The sequence below is a fragment of the Phyllostomus discolor genome, chromosome 2 (assembly GCF_004126475.2).
Source record: "Phyllostomus discolor isolate MPI-MPIP mPhyDis1 chromosome 2, mPhyDis1.pri.v3, whole genome shotgun sequence".
NCBI lineage: Eukaryota > Metazoa > Chordata > Mammalia > Chiroptera > Phyllostomidae > Phyllostomus > Phyllostomus discolor.
Window position 1 is genome coordinate 191,245,356 of NC_040904.2, and position 14,300 is coordinate 191,259,655.

A 14,300-nucleotide genomic window follows, 5' to 3' on the forward strand; every position below is an offset into this window, starting at 1 on the left:
TTGTCATGCTGTGTACAGAGCAGGGATTGAGGAGGGGACAATGCCACTGCCTGACCTCTGGTAGCTTGTCCATCACTTGCCCTGTTTCCATTGCTTCACCCCATGTCCTTTATACAACTGGCACCCTTCTAGCTGTTGCCCTAGTGATGATTCCCAGAGTGCGAGAATTTGTGTATGTACTAGGACTCTGCAGGCCCTTCAAATGACCATTCTTGAGAAACTGGCAGTATTTTCCACCAGCCCAAACATTCCTGTTTTTACAGCCAGAAGTTGTGAAGCTTTATCCTCCCAGCACTAGAACCCAGCTGGGTAGTCAGGCCTGGGGCTGGGATTGCTCATTCCCAAGGAATCCCTCCAAATATTTTTATACCACATGTGAACATGGGACCATGTGTTCTACCCTTGCTGCCTCCTCTCCATTATGCACTATAGCCTCTTCATCCTGACTTTCTGTCTCTGCTCCTGCTGCCATCATGAGGAATATTTCTTGTTTAAATTCTTGGTTGTCAGACATCTATACAGTTCAATTATCTGGAAGTTCTGGGTGTTTTCTGTTTTGCATTTAGTTGTGATTCTTCTTGTGGTTGTACAAGGTGAGGAAGTGTGTGTACTCATGCCTCCATTCTGACCAGAAGTTTGTTGTGTTTCTTAATGGAACTGTTCCATTTCACACTGGATTTACTATGTAAATAGAGTGAACCATATTCTCAGTGAAGATCTCTGGAAGTAGATCATAAAGCAGAATTTGGTTGTACTTTTGGGAATTATGATGACAATATTTACAGAAAGCATCATAAATGGATGTCCATGTGCAACTATTTTGCTATAAAGCTGTCAGCAAGGCACAACAATAGAAACTTTCTTACACAGATGTCAGCTGGAATGAAGGTCGCCTTTCTGGTAATGGCAGCAGGAGTACTCATCTTAGGAATGCTGGGAAATGGGTTCACTGGACTGGTGAACTGTGTGGAATGGATCAAGAATGGGAAGGTTTCCTCAGCTGATTTCAACCTCACCAGCATCTATGGGCAGAATCATTCAACTGTGGGTAACACTAGTAGATTCATTCATAATGGGGCTAGCTCCACATGTGTGTGGTGCTTGTAAACTAGCAAAAGTGGTCACTATTCTTTGGGCATTAACTAATCACTTAACTACCTGATTTGCCACCAATCTAAGCATTGTCTACTTCCTTAAGGTAGCCAGTTTCTTTCTCATATGGCTGAAGTCGAGAATAAATAGAGTAGTTCTTGTGTTTTTCCTGGGGACTTTCTTCTTATTGCCTGTTAACCTCTTAATGCATGATGCTCTTAGTCAGTTGTGGATGAATGCCTACAGAGTTCATGAGAGAAATATGACTTTGCCTTTAAATGTGAATAACACATTCTATCTTAAAAATGTTCTCCTTCTTACTTTGATCTATATTATTCCCTTTCTCCTGTCCTTGAGCCCTTTACTCCTTTTATTTCTGTCCTTGGTGAGGCACAACTAGAATTTGCAGCTCAACCTGATAGGCTCCAGGGACTCTAGCACAGAGGCCTATAGAAAGGCCATGAAAATGGTGACCATCTTCTTCTGCCTCATCATCATTTACTTTATTTCCACTCTAACAACAAGTTGGAGCTTCATTCATGTACCATGAAACCAGGCCATGATGGTTGTCATGATGATTTGCACTCTCTTTCCCACAGGCCACTCTTTCATTATAGTTTTGGGAAACAGGAAGGTAAGACTTATCTCTGGGAGATTACTGTGGCATCTTAAATTATCTGAGAAAAGCAAAACCACTAATTTTATAGACAGAATTTGAAAGAACTTTCTGTATTCTATGGAAAAATTCCTAACAGAAAACCTTGTAGGACCTCTGTCAATTACAGCATTTCTTTTCATCCGGTTCTTTCATGTTTTGCTAAACAGCACTAAAATTTGCCTTATACTTTGCCTTTAAGTAGTTATATTTTCTCAAAGTGATACAACAATATTAGATGAAGGGAAACATTTCTGCTTTAATATGATTTTCTGATAACAGAAGTAGCTGAGTAGAAAGTTTATAAAATTATCTTTTGAAATAGTGATAAATGCGTATATGATATACAATTCAATATGAATAAATGTATAAATATTAGTCACAGAAAGGAAAAAAGTAACACAAATTTTTCTACTTACTGGTGAATTTGAATTAGGAATAGAAAAAGGATTGTAAAATGTTCAGTGTAATAATTTACATAAATTAAATTTGTAAATATTAGTCTAAAGTTTTTAATTTTAGAAAGGATCTAGAATGATGGAAATGTGATACTATATTCTTAGCATTATTAATTGATAAAACAATGTTTTTTAAAGATGATTGATTTATTTATTTTTAGAGAGGGGAAAGGAGGGAGAAAGAAAGGGAAAGAAACATCCATGTGTGGTTGCCTCTCATGTGCCTCCAAATAGTGACCTGGTCTGCAACCCAGGCATGTGCACTAGACTGGGAATCAAACCTGCAACTCTTTGGTTTGCAGGCCAGCACTCAGTCCACTGAGCCACACCAGCCAAGGCTAAATGATAAAACAATTTTGTGTAATGGTATGACATTAAGTTATTAAGGTGAAGAAAGACCCGCCAATTGTACTGGTCTTTTTTGTAATAGATGATTTTTGTACATGTGCAAAAATGTGTGTGTTCTTATGTCTTTTTTATATTTATTTATTTTTAAGTATATTTTATTATACTATTACCATTGTCCTATTGTTTTCTCCCCTTTGTCCCCCTCCACCCTGTACCCCTCATCCCTCCAACATTCCCCCCTTAATTAATGTTCATGGGTCGTACATTAGGTTCATTGGCTTCTCCATTTCCTATACTATTCTTAACCTCCCACTGTCCATTTTTTATCTACTGGTTATGTTTCTCATTCCTTGTACCTTTCCCTCCCTCTCCCCTCATCCCCTCCCCACTGATATCTCTCCATGTGATCACAATTTCTGTGATTCCGTTCCTTTTCTAGTTGTTTGCTTAGTTTGTTTTTGTTTTTGTTTTAGGTTCAATTGTTGATAGTTGTGAATTTGTTGTCATTTTACTGTTTATAGTTTTGATCTTCTTCTTTTTCTGTAATAAGTTTCCTTAACATTTCACATAAGAAGGGCTTGGTGAAGATGAACTCCTTTAACTTGATCTTGTCTGGGAAGCACTTTTTCTGCCCTTCCATTCTAAATGAAAGCTTTGTTGGATAGAGTAATCTTGTGTATAGGTCCTTGCTTTTCATGATTTTGAATACTTCTTTCCAGCCCTTTCTTGCCTGTGAGGTTTCTTTTGAGAAGTCAGCTGACAGTCTGATGGGATCTCCTCATAGGGTACTGTCTCCTTTTCTCTTGCTGCTTTCAAGATTCTCTCCTTATCTTTAATCTTGGGTAATGTAGTTATGATGTGCCTTAGTGTGTGCTTCCTTGGGTCCAAATTCTTTGTGACTCTCTGAGCTTCCTGGACTTTCTGGAAGTCTATTTTCTTTGCCAGATTATGGAACTTCTCTTTCATTATTTTTTCAAATAAGTTTCAATTTCTTGCTCTTCCTCTTCTCCTTCTGGCACCCCTATGATTTGGGCATTGGAACATTTAAAGTTGCCCCGGAGGTTCTTAAACCTCTCCTCATAGTTTCAAATTCTTGTTTCTCCATTCTGTTCTGGTTGAATGTTTATTTCTTTCTTCTGCTCCAAATTTTTGGTTTGAGTCCTGATTTCCTTCCCTTCACTGTTGGTTGCCTATACATTTTCCTTTATTTCACTTTGCATAGCCTTCATCTTTTCCTCTATTTTGTGACCATACTCAATCAATTCTGTGAGCATCCTGATTACCAGTGTTTTTGAACTCTGCATCTAATAGGTTGGCTATCTCCTCATCATTTAGTTCTTTTTCTGGGTTTTTGTTCTTTTTTTTTTTTTTTTCATTTGGTGTGGCAGATACCGGCCAGCAGTATCCATCTCTCTGCAGATGCTTGTTGAAATGTGCTAAAAACATACACAGAGACAACCAGGTCCTGTGGGGGAATAGGAACAGCAGGGCCACTCCTCATGTGGGGAGCACCTTGTGTCCATACCCAAGCAGATTTTTAGTTTGTGGATTCACAGTCTGGCAGAAAAGATCAAAAGATGTAAACAACTTACAAAGGTGGGGGTAGCACTCCTGCTGAGAATCCGGGGAAGGTTTGGAGTTTTTAACATATGAAAGAGGTACAGGTTCCAAAAGTTTCCTGCCTGTGTTTTTAAACTCCAAGATAATAACACCCTCCAGCAAACAGATCTCACAGGATCTTGCATATTCTATGTCCCAGGCCTGATTACCCCAGGATTCTGCTGTTTCTGGTCTGGGCTGTTTTGTCCCTGCAGGTCTCAGAAGACAAAGGCAGCCAGGAGACTTGGATTTCTCACATCCAAGAGCAAAGACTCAGGCTTTGACAAAGCCAAAGGGGGCAGGGGTTGATGTCTGATCACCCCTTCATTTCCACAGCCCCGTGAGTCTTGTCTCTGTCATTACTTCGTGAATGTGTCTGTCTTAGGTTCATTCTCTATCCAAGAGAATTGTTACCCATCATTGACTGCTGTTCAAACATGAGGAATGAGGCATATGAACAGGCAGCGTTCATGCCAGGGAAGTAAATTTTGTCTCCTTCAGTGGCTCCTGGTCCAGAGGTCTTTCACTCAGCCTAAGTCACGGGGGGTAACAGCTTCCTGAGACCAGGCAGGGCAGTCCCCAACAATTTGGGCCATAATTCTTTGTCTCAGTACACCTGTTATGTTGTAAGAGGAGGAGCCTCAGGTATTCATCATTGTGGAGAAACCCACTTCACTACATTGTGGTGCTGTATGTGGGGGAGGGGTCTGAGAGGGAACAATGCCCCTTGCTCAGCTCTCACCCCACTTTCAATCACTTCACTCACTACCCACAAGAGAATTGCACCCTTCTGCTGATTCCTGGGTTGGTGTACTTGTGCACATTCTAGGACCCTATGGGTCCCATCATGGGCTCTCCTGAGATACTGGTAGCTTCTCCTGTCATGTAACTCCCACAGGTTTTTACAACCAGCGATTTTTTAAGCTTTCTTTTGTCATACTGGAATCCTGAGTTGTGCAGTCTGTCTTGCTCTCCAGTTGTACCTCCTGGTTTATCTGCATATAAATATGGCACCACCCAGTCTGTCAGCCAATACCTCACCTGTCGAGTCTGCCAGCTGCTGCCTTATCACGAGTTCTCTCCTCCCTGGCTGTCATCTCAGCCCCTCCTACTAGTATGGATGAATGTTTTATTTAACTCCTTGGTTGTTGGACTTCCATACAGTTCGATTTTTCTGTCAGTTCTGGTTGTTTCTTGTATTTAAATTGTTGTTGTCCTTCTTTTCCTTGTCTGAGGAGGCACAGTGTGTCTATCTATGCCCCCACCTTGGCCACAAAAAGTCAAAGTGTCAGAAATATTTTGCTTTTAAGTTCCTCTTGATGAAATTTTAGGTCAAGTTGTTCTTTCAAGCTAGCCCAGAAGCTGAGACTGATACTACTAAGCATCATAAGGTCACGGAGAAGGACAGAGTGTTTTTGCATCACATTGAACACTGCCACTTAAAAAACTGTATGAAAGCACAACAATCAGTTAGAGATCTTCAGGTTAGCTGCCATCATCATGATCACCACCACCACCATCATTATGATTGATCTCCTTTAATGATTTATGTTTCAAATATTTACATACATAAGTTGGACAATGTCTAAGTATTTTCTGAAAGATCATTGTGGGTAACTTACCTTAGGAAACAGCAAAGTATAAGTCAATCTGAATACCTTTGGAAATGGAGTGATTTTTATAGATTACAGTTTATTACTAGATCAAGTTATTTATAGGTGACCTTAAAACCATTGAATTAACCCCATTTAAACATCAGAATTAGAGTAAATGTAAAAGGGGTATGCAAAAAGGAAGTCATGGATTTGGGTGATGTCCCTGTGATTGATATATTTACATTTTGTTTACACTTGAATATATTTTGACATCAAATTCTGCTCCTTCTCTTTCCATTTAATGAGAGCTTGTGGTAATGACTCAGCAATAGACAGGCTGCCATCTGAGAAAAGCTCAGCATGTTACATCCATGATGGGTTTCTTTCAACATTGGGAGGTATGACTAGACCATGACTATATCAGTTCCATGACTGAAGTTTGGGAAAGGAATGGCATTGTGACCATTTTGTTTTAAACACAAATAAAAATGCAAAGGCATTCTTTAAGAGCTTGGTGTTATGGGCATTTTATTCAGTTTCTCCATAGAAGATGATTTATAGAAGAACAGAAATGTGTTTCTAAAGTGAATCATAGGATATGGTAATAATAAGAGACCACCTAACAGAGTGGTGTTCCATTTCCCCTTGGTAGTCAAGATCAGTTACCCTAGCCAGCACCGTACTTATCCTCTTTACCTATTAATTTAGAGGATGAGTAGTCCATAGTGGCTAGAAGGTGGTCTTACATTCCAGTTCAATGGAATCATTGTTGTGTCTCCTGATAGAAGTGTTGCTCTCCTTTGTACAATGACTTCCAGGCCTGCAGAACATAAGGCTGTGGGAAGAATAAACAGAAATTTTGATGTTGGGTTACTAGGGCTAATAGTGAGTGGTGGTGGTGGTGACACTCCCATTTCTAGTTCTTGCTTCCTGCGCTTGTGAATCCTGGCAACTGGAGAAACAGCACCAGTACTACATGCTGATTTCAGGCACATGTAACCTTCTGGAGAATCTTCCCCAGCACGACAAGCTATTACTGCCTGCTGGCATTGTAAGTGAGTCTTCAATAGGCCATCTTGCAAGCCAGCTACAATAGGCATTCTCTCAAGCCAGCTACTTCAGGATGGTGGGGAACATGGTACAATGAGTGAATTCCATGAGCACGGGCCCATCACCTCACTTCCCTTGCAATGAGTTTGGTTTCTTAACTAGAAAGAATCAAGATTGTATGCAGTACCTTGACAATGGATAAGGCATTCTGTAAGTGCAGGGTTAGTAGGTTTGGCAGAAGCATTACATTCTGGGAAAGCAAATCCATATCCAGGGTAAGACACTTTGCCCCTCCCATTAGGAAAGTAGTCCAGTGTAATCAGCCTGCTCCTGTGGTAACTGCCTGATCACCCTGAGAATGGTGCCTTAACTGGGACTCAACATTGGTCTCCATGACTGGCAGACTGGGCATTCTTCTGTGGCCACTTTGTTCCTGCCTCAGTGGTCATGTTAGTCATGAGTGCATTGGGTGATGGCAGGGATGGTTGGGGAAAGACTGTTAACCATAGAAGAGGTCACCTTGTCTACTTGTTTATTAATATTCTCCTTTGTTGAGGTTGTCTTTGGTGAACACTCACATGGGATCCAAATATCTTCACAATTTTTGCCCACTCAGAGAAGTCTGTCCCCAACCCACATTCTCAATTTGTCTTGTCACTAATTTTCCTTCCAAACTGCTGAACATTTTGCCAAACCATTGGCCACAGTGCATGAGTTGGTATGTAATTACATCTCTACCCATTTCTTCTTGTGAGCAGAGTGAACAACCATGTACAAAGGTGAGAATTTTGTCACAAAGGTGAGGGTTTCCCATCATCACTGTCCTTTGAGGATGTCCCAGAAAGGGGCTGTAGTGCTGCTGCCAGTGTCCACTTGGGATGGCACCTGCATGTTGTGCAGAACCAGCTGTAAAGCAGGCTCTTGTCTTCTCTTTCTCTGTCACATGATTGCAGGGAACTCCCCATGAAGCCAATGGTGCAGGCTGAAAGAGAAAAGGCAGTGCAGCAGGTGTGTGGACTATGGGCTTTTGTGTCACTTCTTCATGCAACTTCCTGGTGCACCAGGGCCTGCTTGGGCCTGATCTTGTAGACAGCACTTGCATCTGAAGATTGCACACACCCAACTTTATAGCTCTGTGGGTCCCACAACATTCAGTTCATAAGAAGCAGTTCAGGTTACATGGTAACTTGGTGGCCCTTGGTTAAGAGTTTTTGTCTAGTAAGGACCTGTAGAAGGGTAAGAGCTGTTTCTCTAGCTGCAGAGAATTGGATGGCTGTGTTTCACCATCCTAAGGACCTGCTCTGTGATTCCCCCATAGAGGCCAGCCAAAGGCTCCATACAGCATTTCCCTCTGTCACTGACACTGTGTATAAAATACCATAGAATCTATTGTATTAGTGTTCTCCAGAATAGGCAAAGATCTAATACTCACACAAAATAGAGGAAGGTTTTTGTTAATTGTATACGGATATACAGCTAGCTTGCTGGTGTGATTTTTAGCTTCAGCATCAGCTTATGATAAATACACATAACAGCAATTTGGTAGTATAGATCTAAAAGCACCATAACCCTTTCCAGAAGAAGGGTATTCTTACGCAGACACAGAGACAAACCCAAGACTAGCAAAGAAAATTCTGGGGCTTTTCTCACCAGGTAGAGAAAGGATTATTCTCTGCAAAACTGACCAAAAGTAAATCTCCATTTTTTGTTGTAGTATTCATTTGCTATCGCTGGTTAACAGATCAACACAAATTTAGTGGCTAAAACCCACAAACACATATTTATTATTTCAGTTTATTGAATCAGAAGTCTGGACAAGGCTTATGGGTGTTCTCTGCTTCTGGGTCTTGCCAAGCTGCCCTCAGAGTTTTCATTACACTGCATTCTCATCTTCAGGTTTGACTGGAGAAAAATTTACTTCCAAGCTCAGGCAAGCTGTTGACAGAATTCATTAGCAGATTTCTCCATTGACACTTCATAACATGGCTGCTTACTTCTTCAAGGACAGAGGGAATCTCTCTGATTCTGAAGAGTATGAGCCACTCTTGAAAAGTTTACCTGATTACATCAGGCCTGTAGGGAACGATATATTTTGATTAACCACAAATTAGTTGATTTGGGATCTTAATTGTATGAATAATCCATTCAGGTTTGCCATGTTTTGCAGGGTACAAGAAATTCATAGGTTTTGCCCACACTAACGGGGAAGAAATTTCATGGGGTGTGAACGTCAGGGAAGAGTAATCATTGAGAGCCCTGTAGTGTCCACACAGCACAACTGCCACAGATGAGGACTAGTGTCTTGGTGGCACACAAAGTGAAGCCAGAATGAGCTTGTCCATGTAAATGTTCATGAAAAGCCCCTTTGTACTAGACTGCTGTAAGTGAGTCTCACCAGTGATTTTTGTTCTACAGAGTATTGTGGACAAGGTTGACTTTTTGAGAGGGTTGAAAGTGTCCCATTTTGTAATCCTCAAAAATTATATATATATATATCTCCACTCTATGGGTAATTGTTTAATTTTCTTAATATTATCTTTCCACAAAGTCAGATTTATTACTTTTTTTGTAGTTTATCATGTGTGTGTGTCTTTGCTATATAATCTTTGCATATGCCCAGCTCACAAAAGCATTATACATTTTTTCTAGAAGGTTTATTTTATTGCCTTTTATATTTACATCTCTGATCACCTGGAAGAAATTTTATTGTATAATCTATGAAATAAGTGTTAGGTAGGATAGGTAGTAAACTAAGGCAGGAAAGAGAAGGGAGACATGTCTCACTGGTTGACACAGCAGTTCTGAGCCTGGTCTCTTAAGATTGCCTGGTGTTCTGACCACAGGCAGGGATAGCGCAGGAGGAGGGGAAGCCTTGAGACTCTGTGCTGGGAAAGAGGCCCTTAATTTCACTAAGACAGAGAGGCTTTACTACCTGTGAAAGAAAGCCTCTGTAGCTATACATTATTCCCAAAGTTTAGAAGCCAGAAAAAGAAGGGTACCTAGAAAAGGACTGAAGAATATAATCCTTGAACCCCCATAACAGGCACAGATTAGCTGAGTGCCTACTTGTGGCCTTGTCTCAAGTGTATAGAAAATACTAAGAAACTTATAACTTTAGTTTCTCTATGCATCTGGCATCTAGACTAGCAGGGTGCCTGTTGCAACTTTGTGCTCATATGTGTTTTATAAATAAACTGCCATCTTATTTCCATTATATGTGTTGTCTTTTGCTTGAGTTTGTCTATTGCAGTGGGAAAAGAACTGAGGTGCAACCTGGAGGTGCGTGTGCTATCTGACTGTGGTCTCTCCCCATAACATAAGAATTGAAGTATATTTTTATACTGTTATTCACATTCCCAGTGTCACTTATTGATGGGAATTTTATTTCCCATTGAATTTTTCTGGTTTTTTGGTTAAAAGTGAACTAACCACACATGTGTGGATCTATTATTAAACATTCTGTTCTATCCATTAATCTATTTGTATAAGCACCAACTATATCACATTGAGTTAATTACTGTAGGTCTACATTTTTGAAATCAGAGACTTATATCACAGAGCAAAAGTTTGCAATTTTTATGTAGTTTAATTTATTGTTTTAAATTTCATTCATCATGCTTGTGGTGTTATTTTTAATGGTAGACCTAACCCAAGTTTACAGAACTTTTATCCTATGTTTTATTCTAAAAGTTTTATTGGTTTATGTCTTCCATTTAAATGTCTGATCAATTTTAAATTAATATTTGTATATGGTATAAAATAAAGGGCAAAGTTGAACATTAGGTGTGTGGATATTCAATTTTGCCAGCACCATTTATTGGGAAAATGAAAGAGATCATTTCCCCATTGAATTGCCTTGGTGCCTTTTACTGGTCATCTGACCATGATGCTGAATGTTAATATCTAAACTTCAATCCGGTGTCATTAGTAAACATCAAAAATTTTCAACTAATGTGGTGCAAGAATATTTAAAACAGTGACACATGACAATTTGGTCATTGCAACTACCTCTTTTATCTTAGATTGTCAAATACAGATAAGACATTAGCTGTCCAATGGGAATGAATCAGAATTTTACCTGTGTTTTGTCAGATTAGAAAAAAATATGTATTTCATTGTGGTGTGGAATTTTAGTAATTAGTTTACATCTTCCATGAGATAAAAAAACTTTGAAAAATGCTGATATATATGTCTATCCTTGTTCAAGTAGTATACTATCTTGGTTAAAGAGCTTTGTGGTAAGTTTTAAAATTAGGAGCTATAATTCTTTAACTTTGTTTTTTAAAAATTCTTTTGGCTATTGTGAGTGATCTGCATTTCCATAAACACTTTAGAATGTTTCACTTTCTGGAACATAGACTTCTGGCATTGATAGTGATGCAGTGAATGTACGGATTATCTGTTCACCTAAATACTTACCTTTAACCAGAATTTTAGTTCACTGGTGCTCCTTGCTTACATAGCCCTGGACGCAGTTCGAACACAATTTTGACAATTTATTCCCCATATCTTGGTTGTTACGAGAGGAAATCTCACCTTTTTCTACTGCTACGTGTACTCCTAAGTGTAAGTTCTCCCAGGTTAACTCTGAAGAACAAATATCACAGGATCAAGTGAGAAATAATCCTCTGTGCCTTCTGTCTGTACCAGACAGGCACATGAAACACTCTACTCAAACAGTATACTTCCTCCTCACAAACACCACGGGAAGCTTGTCATGGTTATCTGATATTTTACTGATGATCATACTAACAGAGAGTGGTTGTAAAGGAGAGTCCAAGATCAAAGATACACAGAGCAGAGCATCTGGGCTTTCCTTCATGGCAGACCAGTTTTAAGGATGTCCTCTAAAAATCATTATGCTATAAAAACTGAAACAAAAAATTCTAGGGTAGTGGTGGATTTTACATTTATTTATCTTAATATATTAAATAGTCAGAATTATACAAAAAAGAAAAAGGACTCATGGACATTGGTAGCATTGTGTTGATTGCTGAGGGGAGAGGGGTATAAGGATACTAAATGGTAATAGAAAATGATATAATGAAATTATATAAAAATATATATTCAGTAGTCAGAAGTGAGTTGAACAGAGAAAATAAAAATGAATTTTAAGTATACAGAGAAGTCTAGATTTTCCAATGGAAACAAAATGTACTTTTTTCATAAATTTCTATTTTAAAGACATTATTTACTTATTTTTAGAGAGAGGAGAGGGGCAGGAGACAGAGAGAAACATCATTGTGCGATAACAAAGCAGTACCTCTCACACGCTCCCCACCCAGACATGGCCCACAACCCAGCCATGTGCCCTAAGTGGGAAGTGAAATAATGAAATAAGATGGACTTAAACTTAGAGGACCATATTCAGACTCATTTTCCATTTTGAAACTTATGGGACAACAGTTCCTTCCATCCATAAGGTAGGTGTATGCCCATGTTTGTTAACTTATGCCTGTACAAACAACAAAATTACACTTAAAATTTAGTTATCAGCAACCAGAACTTAGTAAGCATTGGCCTTGCTGAGATACTCGAGAAAACCTGGACCCTTTAATAGAAAAAGCCAGAATTCTTTCTTCATAAATCTGACATTAAAAACAAAAAAACAAAAGGCGGGATAAATGGTGATGGAAGGAGACATGACTTTGGGTGGTGAACACACAATGCAATATGCAAATGATATGTTATAGAATTGTACATTTGAGGCCTATCTATTATATTAATGAATGTCACCCCAATAAATTCAGAAAAGGTTAAAAATGCCATGGTGGTGATGATCCTAACAATGACCAAGCTATATCGAACAGTTTAGCATTTACTATATTCAGTGTACTAGGATGTTAAGTATCACTAAGAACAAAGTTGATGAATGCAAATTATGGGGAGATTAAACAAAGAAAATTCCATAATGGTTAAAGAGAACATGTCTATATTTGCATGATAGCAAATGAGAATTCATCTTCCACAATACATCAGCTATGGAATATTTCAGGCTACAGGTAGGGCATAAACTATTTGAATAGGAGTTCATTTGAGCTGTGTGGGGCATAACAATGTTTTTCATAAAATAACACTGAGCTCTTTCATTACCATATGTGGGTACTTTCATGCTTGACATTGGTCACATACTAAAAAAAAATAAGAGTTTTATACCCATTCAAGATCAGCTGCAACTAGAAATTAAGGTCAGAATATTAAAGGAATCGCAACCAGTGATATCAGATGTGGCCTGTATTTTTCTAGACATGAGGAGTTTATTACTGAGCATTCTTTCTGTCCTAGCAATAGCAGAATTTGTTTTAGGAAATTTTGCCAACATCTTCATAGCCCTGGTGAATGGCATTGACTGGGTCAAGGGGAAAAAGCTCTCCTGTGCTGATGGAATTCTCACTGCCCTGGCTGTCTCCAGGATTGGTTTGCTCTGGGTAATATTATTAAATTGGTATGCAACTGTGTTTAATCCAGGTTTCTATAATTTAGAAGTAAGAATTATTGTTTATACTACCTGGCTAGTAAGCAACCATTTTGGCCTCTGGCTTGCTGTTAGCCTCAGCATATTTTACTTGCTCAAGATAGCCAGTTTCTCCAGCTTTTTCTTTCTTCACCTAAAATGGAAAGCTAAAAGAGTGGTTCTCATGGTACTGTTGGGCTCTTTGGTCTTCTTGCTTAGTTACCTTGCAGACATGAGCCTAAAATTTAAAATGAAGATGAATAATAATAAAGGAAATATCACTTGGGTGACCACTTGCAGCACATTTTACACCTCTCAGGTATGACTGTATTCACGACTGTGCTCGTCATACCCTTTACCATGTCCCTGACGACTTTACTGCTGTTACTCTTTTCCCTGTGGAAACATCTTAAGAAGATGCAGCTCAGTGGCAAAGGATCCCAAGATGCCAGCACCAAGGTCCATGTAAGAGCCATGCAAACTGTCTTCTCCTTTCTGTTGTTCTTTTTCATTTACTTCCTGGCTCGGATCACCTCAATTTGGAATTCTAATACTCTGCAGAACAATTCAGTTGCCATGTTTTGTCAGGTGCTTGAACTCCTGTGTTGTTCAATCCACTCATGTGTCCTGATTTGGGGGAATAAGAAGTTAAGACAGGCCATTCTGTCATTTCTGTCACAGCTGAAGTAGTGGGTGAAAGAAAATAAGTGATCAACCATGTGCCTTCTGGCAGAAAATGAACTGAAGTAGTATAATATTTTGTGGTTCCCTCTACATTTGTTAATGTGCACAGACTTGGGTAAGATATTCCTAAACAAACTTTTACCTCAGCTTATCACAAAAATTCATATTTGTGCATGTTTGTGAAAAATACAAGAAAGATTATAAAATTATAATATTGTTTCATGTAATTTTATTTTTCAAAATAATGTAAGAAATTGTTCTTAATATGAAGCCATGCATATTTCACATACATATTCTATGTTTTCATCTTTCAATTATTTTCTTATTTTCTCTTGTAATAAATACTACACATAGGCCCCACAGTA

The 14,300-nt window shown here is 38.9% G+C and overlaps 1 pseudogene; it reads left to right on the forward strand.

Moving 5' to 3' along the window:
* The first annotated feature begins 13,045 nt into the window (after positions 1-13,045).
* LOC114513839 lies at positions 13,046-13,941 on the forward strand (annotated as a pseudogene).
* Positions 13,942-14,300: the final 359 nt, after the last annotated feature.